The 10,005-nt window shown below is 39.5% G+C and overlaps 1 long non-coding RNA gene across 1 annotated transcript; it reads right to left on the bottom strand.

Annotated features, from left to right (window-relative positions):
- Window positions 1-3,947: 3,947 nt before the first annotated feature.
- On the bottom strand, window positions 3,948-6,382 carry LOC145446979 (uncharacterized). The gene is made up of 2 exons (XR_013917410.1): window positions 6,059-6,382; window positions 3,948-4,035 (listed from the first exon to the last, which is right to left on the bottom strand). It is a non-coding gene; the product is annotated as an uncharacterized LOC145446979 (long non-coding RNA).
- Window positions 6,383-10,005: the final 3,623 nt, after the last annotated feature.

Below are 10,005 nucleotides of genomic sequence, written 5' to 3'. Positions count from 1 at the left end.
AGTTCTCCATTCTTGGCAAGCTACTAAATAATGTAAAAAAATAGCTTTCGTTGTAATAGCCTACAACAATTCCGAATTATTGGTACCATAATGCAAAATGTAACTACCGCACTGTAGATCTTCAAAGGTCACGATTCCGTTACAACAAAGCTTTTTCATGTAAAAATTTGTCATTTTTCAAGTCAATAGAGTTATATCAGGCTACGCTACTTCGTAACGACAGACAGTTCCAACCAGAAATGAAGAAAAGTAAAACAGATATAACATTATGTGCCAAAATGCCTAATTTAATGAAGTTTTTTAGATAGTATATTCATATTGAAATGAACCCGAATATTTTCGGCTGACACTCGTCAGGGGTAATCGTCAGCAACTAGTAGAGAATTGGAAAGAACATTGTATATCAACAACCGTATCACAAAATATGACGTCACCAGCATGAAATTTCGAATGAGAGAGCGTTCAATGTACTATTTTTAGGTGATACACGAACTCCTTTTGTTGGCAGAGTTTTGGTTGATGTATTTTGATAAAAGTTGATTCCAAGGCACACAAATGGAATTGTGAACGGCCTCGACCTACGATTCGAAATCGGTCGTCTCGATAATTATTCGCACAAATCGGATTATCTAACAGATGTTTGCCGATGGCAGAATTAATGGCCTTTGATCGATCAGCATCAATCTTAAGTGGATGAGTTAAGGGTGAGCTTTTCACATCGCGTGACGCACGTGTTCTGATAAATCTGGGGACAGAACACGTGCGTCACGCGATGTGAAAAGCTCACCCTTAACTCATCCACTTAAGATTGATGCTGATCGATCAAAGGCCATTAATTCTGCCATCGGCAAACATCTGTTAGATAATCCGATTTGTGCGAATAATTATCGAGACGACCGATTTCGAATCGTAGGTCGAGGCCGTTCACAATTCCATTTGTGTGCCTTGGAATCAACTTTTATCAAAATACATCAACCAAAACTCTGCCAACAAAAGGAGTTCGTGTATCACCTAAAAATAGTACATTGAACGCTCTCTCATTCGAAATTTCATGCTGGTGACGTCATATTTTGTGATACGATTGTTGATATACAATGTTCTTTCCAATTCTCTACTAGTTGCTGACGATTACCCCTGACGAGTGTCAGCCGAAAATATTCGGGTTCATTTCAATATGAATATACTATTTAATTGTATATTGAAGTTCTGTACCTCCAAGAAGCTCTTCGAAGTTTTTTAGCGTCAAAAAATGTCAAAATTTTAATTTTTTCAGTGCAGAATGTTCCGTTTTTAGGTCCAAAATAAAATCGCTCTAATTAACACCCGTATAGTAGCCAAATTCAAGAAACACGATTGACGTTAGACATGTCGCAATCGGGCGTATGTATAGTGGAGGTAGTGGAGTATCTTAGAATAGCCTACTTCACAATTGGAGCTTATGTCCATGTACAATTCCTTACTGTCAATACAATAGACTTATTTCAAGATAGTTGCAATAATTAGCGGTTGCATAAGTGCAATGAATATACCATCATACATTCCAGGTCATTTTCACTATACTGGTGAATATAATTTTTCAGTCCGATCATGAGGTAAGAAAATACAATGGCACCATATCGTTTGTATTGGTACCGGATCACTCTGGAATACGCGATAATGAATCTGTTTATCGTTCAGCAAACGCGGAAGCCTCTATATCACGTATAGAAGTAGCAATTCTGTAATTCGCAACGCCGACGTTTGATCATGCCCGAACTGAACCGTACATTGTACAGCACTGTTGGCTACTTAATAATTGAACTGAAACTTTATCAGAGAGAGAGAGTCTTTATTTTCATCCAACCAAAATACATAACAAACGGCAGTGATGGTGGTACAGAAAATATGCATGCACAGTATTCGGTATTAGATAAGAATGATCAATAAGACCGTGAAGGTCATCTAGTCTGATCACACCAGCATCAAACAGGTACACTTGACTCTGAACAGTATGGCTGTAAAAAATGTTTAGTTAAAAAAGGAAAATAGAATAAAAATTAAACGATGGTAGCAAATGATCAATGAAGCAATGTCTGGGCGAGGTAGGGCAACAGTGTTAGTAGTATAACGACAGGAGGTGATCAAGTAGGTCTTTTTTAAATCTATTATAAGGCAATTCACGGATAAGTGGTGGTAATGCATTCCAGATGATAGGTCCCGAGTAGTCGAAAGATCTAGTTAGGTTGCTATTGGGTGGGGGTAAGTAGATATTTCCCTTTGACGAGGATCTCGTGTAATGGGAATGGACATTTTTCGCAGGTATGAAAAAGTCATCAAACACGGGAGGCAGACTATTGGAAAAATATTTGTGAACAAGTTTTGATACTTCGAAGCGATATAGTACATCAACTCGCAAAATTCGATGCTTACGGGTAGTAAGGCGATAAATTGGTACGTAAAGGCACAGATGAGATCAGCCGTATCGCACGGTTTTGCAGGGTTCAAATTATGCACAAAAATGTTGTGCATGCATTTCCCCATACTACGATTCCATATTGCAGGTGAGAGTGGAAAAGAGAGAAGTAGATGGTTCGTAGTACTGATCTGGAAACCAAAGATTGCAGACGGGTCATTATTCCCACACACCGAGCTAGTTTTGATATTGTGCATTCAATATGCTGCTTCCAACACAATTTGGAATCAATGGTGATGCCGAGATATTTTGCGAAGTCACATTTGGCGATTTGTTTATGATTGATGTTCACAGTGAAATTATGATTGGCATTATTTAACACGAGCATCTCGGTCTTATCTGCATTCAAACTTAGTCTGTTTGCTTGCAGCCACAGATGCATGCAAATCATCGACAGTGCTGGAGGTTATAAAGAGGTGAGTATCGTCAGCAAATAGGGTTGTGCGGAATAAAGATGCATTAACAATATCATTAATATAAATGAGGAAAAAAGTCGGTCCAAGGACTGAGCCCTGTGGTCCTTTATCTAAATCACTGTTCAAAACATGTTTTAAACAAAGTGTGTTAAAATACCGTTTGTTTCAAATGCAATCCTATCAGTCGACAGATACGTAAATATTACAAAATCTAGTGGAAAATGTTACTTATACCGACATTTGGGCCCATATATTCCCTCTTTATATTGTCATATGCGCGCATTTAGTATGAAAATATCACTACATGTTGAAAATGTTTTTTCACGTCGAATGATCTCGGTACGTGGCGCAAACGGATTTTTCGTTAAATAAGGGACTCCCCATTAACTGTTGTACCATAAAGTTCTACCGACATGATCCATAATATCATTTTATTGGGAACTCCGCATTGTCTTCGGAATACTTTGAATGCATCACTACTCTCGTCATTTTCCTTGGGCTACTTTGAATAAAGAATAAATTAATTTGAGTTCACCTCAACGCGATATATTTCTGCAATTAGGGTTGCATTTAAAACAAAAATCAATTTAAAACAACCATGTTTAAAACAAAAGGCCCTTATTCAAAACATGTTTTTTATTGTTTTGTTTTTCAAGTCATGACGTCATCAATATTCAATTGTGACGTCATATTTGATTAACATTCACAATTGAGAATATAGGGTAAATATAGCTCCTTTGACGAGATATCTGTACTATTAATCTTGAACCGACTATTTCGCGGGCTCCAACCACCTCATATCAATATATACGTTGGCTATATCGGGTGGTATAATTGTCCGTAGGCTCATACAACATGTTTTTTGGAAAGTATTTACACAATCATAGCATAATTTTACAACTTAAAAAAACACAGTTTTTTTTAAAGGTTGTAGCGGTCGCTGCAACGACTTGTTGCAAGACACGCTGGTATAATGCTTGATTGGAGTCGACGCTACAGCTACAGTTCCCGTTGCACGCACTAGTTGACTGACTAATGACCGCTCTGAGTACTCTTGCAATCCTGATCACACACGCAGATCCAAGGAGCTTTCTTTACTAGCACAGAACAGCCAAATAGTAGTAATTAGTGGTCAGAAACTTGTAGATTTACCAGGTTCAAATCATACTGCAACATATTAACGAATATAGAAAGAACAAAGTTAGATGTATCTAATTGTATGTGTACGACTCTGCGACTGACTCGCGAACACGCGCGCTACGGCGCTACACTGGCATTCTCTCAAAGCACGTGGCTTGTGCTTCGCAGACTACTTTATCAATAAGAGATTAAGGTCGTGGGAAATGAGGGAAGATTACTGGCACCCTGCTGGGACGGATCTTACATTCCCCCCTTTAAGGACATTTTTGTGCAACACAAAATGTCTTAACAACTATTTTCGTAAACAATGTGGCTCCACGTCGGGGTATCTTTTACAAACATTACATCGAACACAAAAGGAGAAATAGACCCTAACACAGGCTAACAGGCAACAGGTAACAAACAAAAACAAATGCTAATCACATACAACATATAGCGATTATACAAAACAGACAGGGATAATATGAGACCAAATCACAAGTTATACTATCATCAATCACCCACAGTTTTATACTCGGACATTTCAATACTATTCGAAACAGCGGGAGCAGAGCACGGATGCAGGCTAGTTAAATGTAACTTTTCACATTTCACACAAACAACGCGTTTTGGACAATTTTTACCATGGTGCGTTCTAGTACATCTTTCCCCACATCCGTAACATAAAAACTTGTCACGCATAAACGATATTCGTTCAGGATACGGTAAATTCTCAAAATCCACACAATCTGGGATATGGTGGTCATTTTTTCCACAAAACATGCAATTATATTCGCCTGACATAACATTAGTTCCAAATGAAACACATGGCCTATCACGGCCATACTTTTGAGCAGATTCCGTGATATTACTATTCCGATTTTCGTTCAACATTCTGAATTCCGGCATATTTTGAAGCTCAGACTGTTCTCTTACAAATGACACGAAATACTCAAAGGGTGGGTAGCAATTTTGATCATTGGTCTCCACCTTGTATTGAAACACTTTAACGCGCCACTTCTCGACCAGTGACGGAGGTAGCTTCTTCACCACATACATATGACTTGACGAGTAATCAAGAATGCCTAACTCTGGCACAAACCTTCTGTTCACAAAAACTTGCTCCAAGAAATCAGAGAATTCTTGCAGCCCAAGTCTATCATTTTCCTTTATATGACGCCAACCTTTCAATTTATCTAAGAAGGCCAGCCCAACAACGACAGGGCTTCCATACCTACTTCGCAAGTCACTTATTGCTTTTCGATAGGATTCCTCAGAACCACGCAGAAAATAACATTTCACAACTTTCAGCGGGCCCGGGCCAAGATGTTGTTTCAACAAATTCATCTTTTCATGAACACAATACACTCTATCTTCAACTAACGCTTTAAACGAATTTTCCCATTCCATATAATTAGTTTCATCGCCATCAAAAACCCAAACTTTTATATCAGGTATTCGCGTCAACGGTTTCATGTTGTATTGACGATCAATTGGTATATCGATAGAATGATTAGCGGGCATCTTTGCAAACGTGTTTCGGCCGGTTTCTTCCGGTTCAATATGCGGGACATTGTTCATTTGCACAGGATTTTTATCAATAACTAAGCCGTAAGATACGGGTTCACTAGATTTGATATTACATTGCCCAACTTCAGGACGAACATGCGAGTTACTACCAATAAAGTTTTGTACCTTGGCTTCCGAATTCAAGGCGGGAACCTTACTTCGTATATCTCTATAACTTGGTTCTTCACGTACGACATCTTCATCGTCATCAAAACCAAAGGAGTTTTCCTCCCTTTCAATTTGCTCGCAAACTGCGATCACGGCTAGTTTTTCAGCTAGCTCAGACTCCAGAGACAATTGCTTCAACTTTGCTTCGTTTTCCATTTTAATTCGTTCCATTTCTGCCTTGCATTTAGTTTCATTTTCGAAAGCCTCTCTTTTTGCTTCCGTTTCTCGCTTCGTAAATTCAAGTCTGGTTTTCCTTGGATCTGCGTGTGTGATCAGGATTGCAAGAGTACTCAGAGCGGTCATTAGTCAGTCAACTAGTGCGTGCAACGGGAACTGTAGCTGTAGCGTCGACTCCAATCAAGCATTATACCAGCGTGTCTTGCAACAAGTCGTTGCAGCGACCGCTACAGTCAGAAACTTGTAGATTTACCAGGTTCAAATCATACTGCAACATATTAACGAATATAGAAAGAACAAAGTTAGATGTATCTAATTGTATGTGTACGACTCTGCGACTGACTCGCGAACACGCGCGCTACGGCGCTACACTGGCATTCTCTCAAAGCACGTGGCTTGTGCTTCGCAGACTACTTTATCAATAAGAGATTAAGGTCGTGGGAAATGAGGGAAGATTACTGGCACCCTGCTGGGACGGATCTTACAAAGGTCCTTTATTTAAATCACTGTTTAAAACATGTTTTAAACAAAGTGTGTTAAAATACCGTTTGTTTCAAATGCAACCCTATCTGCAATGTTAGAATAATGTATTTGTTTATAACTGCATAATTATAACTATCAACTGCATGTTTTTGCACGTCAGCATAGGGCTGTTAATCCTGTCGGTAAATATATAATGTAGTGATATCGCAGGGCCCATGTTAAAGTGAAATTCAATATGCTATTGATTACTTACGACACTTATCGCTGTGTACGTACACATTATCAGCAAGGCAGTGCTCAACAAAATCAAATAGTGTTTAAAATATGGGTCGGGTGAATCAGGAATTAAATACTTTGCTGCGTATCATTCAATTCGGTTAATTAATTGCTTTATTAGTTATCATATTTCAAATTCATCTAATTCAATATGATTAGAATTGCAGAAATTCAGGTTTTACCTGCTCAAATATATTTATTAATGTATATATATGTCTTCTATGACCGGTACCGTCAGTCACAATCACCTGATCATAAGATCCAGATTAAAACATGCACACGATAGATCATGAAACGTGCTCACTCAAGATATTAATCTGGTTTGTTTGCTGCGTAAATTTTGCAAATAGCAGTCGAACGCAAAGGCTGAAACTAAACAACCAAAGTTATTGACGAGTCAACTAAAATATTGCAATTCTACGGCTGCACTCATCTCATATAGTCGTTCGAATATGTGTGATATATGTTTGAATTATCCTATACGAGTTTTGAAGTCATCACTAATCATTTTTGAGTGTGCGCATATCAAGCATACATTGAAAATACGCCGTGAATTCTCCTGCGATATAACGATTCTAGTTCCTATTTCTCAGCAACTGTTTGAATTGCGACAAGATTTTACACGGTAGAGAACAGATATCTACAATAAGTATATAACAGGGGTGGCCAATCTTTTTGCCATTCACGGCCGCATTTCGACTACTGATGTAGCCTACGGCACATTCCAGGGCAAAGTAGTAATGATGTAGTAATGAACTAGCTGGACGCCAAATACCCATGCTAAAGTGTCTGTGGCCATTTCCGGAGAACTCCGAACTAAGCTATTTAACCATATAAGCTTACTATACGAACCAAAGTCGCGAGGGGTGACTGCTTGGTCATGTAACAAACTGTCCACAGTCGCGCGATGCGCGAATGTTTTTTCAGTTTCACTAATGAATTTCGTCTTTAATATTAGTAGTTTTATGTCAAACATTTATCTTTCCTTAGCCCATGTGATCAGATTCACTGGTAAAGTTGATGGAGGGGGTGTTTTCTAAAATTTAGAGCATAAGTTATAAATGATTACGCGTCTTTGGGTGGGCCAATTGTTCTTAGTCACTTTGTTGCATGCCGTTATTTCTTGACCTCCCACCGGGATAGTCGGTAGAGTGAGGAGCACACGACTGTCCCCTTGAAGAGCTTCACATATGATTCAATCCACGTGGCAGCAAGTTACAGCTGAACATACAATGGCAAATATATTGATTTCCATCAACGTGATCTATGTTGGAGCAAGCCATCGAGCGATATAATTTGCCTGTTTGCGTTGATTTTGCAACATTACGGGGACCTGGGCTGATTGACATTATTTACTGTGACAGCTTCAAACTTTGTGGTGTCGAATTTACGCCGACTCACGATTCGTAACATAAGACAGCGAAGCGATTACAGAATGAAAATTTCACTAATTATTCAAAAAGCATCACCGGTTGCGCTGGCAGCAGACTTGGAGAACTAGAAAATTCCCGTCTATCCTAAATTTGATTAGAATAAGAGCTAAACAGTGTTTTTTCAAATAAAATTAGAATTAGAACTAGAGCTACACATTTTTTCAATTTGGAATATAATAGTATTCAAGATACACAATACACAGTATTTTCCAAATTAGATTATAATTAGAGCTACCAATTTCGCAAAAACTTGGAAATTGAATGAAATTGTGAATAGGAAGTATAAATACAGCAAAAATCCAAGTTGAGTTCATATCAAATCGCAGTGCAGCCCCGTAAGCATGAGAATGGTTTACGTCTCTACACTCACTCTCTTCATTGAAGCCCACCGAGTGTCGACAAAGCGTGGGCATGTTGTTTGCATCTCAGTCTGGAGCTTCTGCTGTCGGCGCAGAAATCCGATCAAGCTGTTCATTTGAGTAATGAAAGTTTCATTGGCAAGCTTCGAGTAGGCCTTTTGCACAACCAAGTCGAGTAGGTGAAGTCCGCACCAGAAGTGGAAAATCTCTTGTGAAGCTTCCTTTTGAAGCAGGGTTCCAACACCTTCGTGGTCTGTCATTGTACCTTTCCCCCTTAAGAACTGATTCAACCAAGCAACCTTCTGCCGGTAGATACACTGCAACAGTATATTCCGGTCTTGCCCAGTTCAGCAGGGATCGTCAGCCGTGCCAAGTTGCAACCTATAGTTGAGATAATTCACTCACTCGCTAGAGTTTAGATTATAGCGAGCGAGAAAGATGAAATTTGGAAGCCTACTATGGCAATTTAATTTGAGCTGCGATGGATCGCAAAACAGAAAAAAATGAACAAAGGAAGAGGAAGATCAGCGGAGCGTGGAATGGAATGAAGCGGAAATCAATCCCGCCGTGCGAGCAATTAAGCCACACACACAGCGCTGCGCAGGAAGAACCCCAGTGCGGTGCGGCATCTGCACCCCCGCCGCTGCCGGTCTCCCCACCCAACCGCCAGGCAGCACCTGTGGGAGCCAGCAGGGCCCGAACGGAAGCGATAAACCCGCCAATGCGTTTCTTAGAGACTCCGGTGAACTGACAAACACCGACAAACGGTAAACAAAAAGATCCTTATTTTATACTCGACAGAAATTTTATTTTATACAAAATTGTACTTTTGAGACCCAAAAGTACAATCTAAAGACCCCTGGGCAAAATGCACGGACGAACAATGTAATTTTGAAAATTATGATGACACAGATGCCGTGTATTGTTACTGCAAACGACCGTATCAAGGTGAATTCATGATTCAGTGCGAGGATTGTCATTTTTGGTTTCATCCAACATGTGCCTTTCAACCCGGCAGCAGAGAATCTATATTTGATGCTAACCAATGGCGTACTGCGTACTCGCGCAGGCTTTCGCCTCGAATTGTGAGTAAACCTGGACTCAGTAGACTCTGAAATTCATTTTATTTTGAATAACTATCCAATATTGATTCCGTGATGGCCTAATTGTTGTATTTGAAGTCGCGCAAGACTTTTAAATAGGCAGTTGAAAGTTGAGTATATTCCTATAGAGTAGTGTCGGCATCAAATAAGTGTCTATACCCGCGCAGGCTTTCGCCTCAAATTGTGAGTGAACCCGGACTCAGTAGACTCTGAAATTCATTTTATTTTGAATAACTATCCAATACTGATTCGGTGATGGCCTAATTGATGTATTTGAAGTCGCGCAAGACTTTTAAATAGGCGGTTGAAAGTTGAGTATATTCCTGACTCGTGTCGGCATCAAATAAGTGTCTACACCCGCGCAGGCTTTCGCCTCGAATTGTGAGTAAACCTGGACTCGGTAGACTCTGAAATTCATTTTATTTCGAAGAACTATCCAATTCCGATTCC

The sequence above is a fragment of the Botryllus schlosseri genome, chromosome 9 (genome assembly GCF_051294905.1).
Source record: "Botryllus schlosseri isolate E-star chromosome 9, Bs_hap1, whole genome shotgun sequence".
Taxonomy (NCBI): Eukaryota; Metazoa; Chordata; class Ascidiacea; order Stolidobranchia; family Styelidae; genus Botryllus; species Botryllus schlosseri.
The sequence above is the reverse complement of the archived record's forward strand: the minus strand, read 5'-3'. Positions and strand labels throughout refer to the sequence as shown.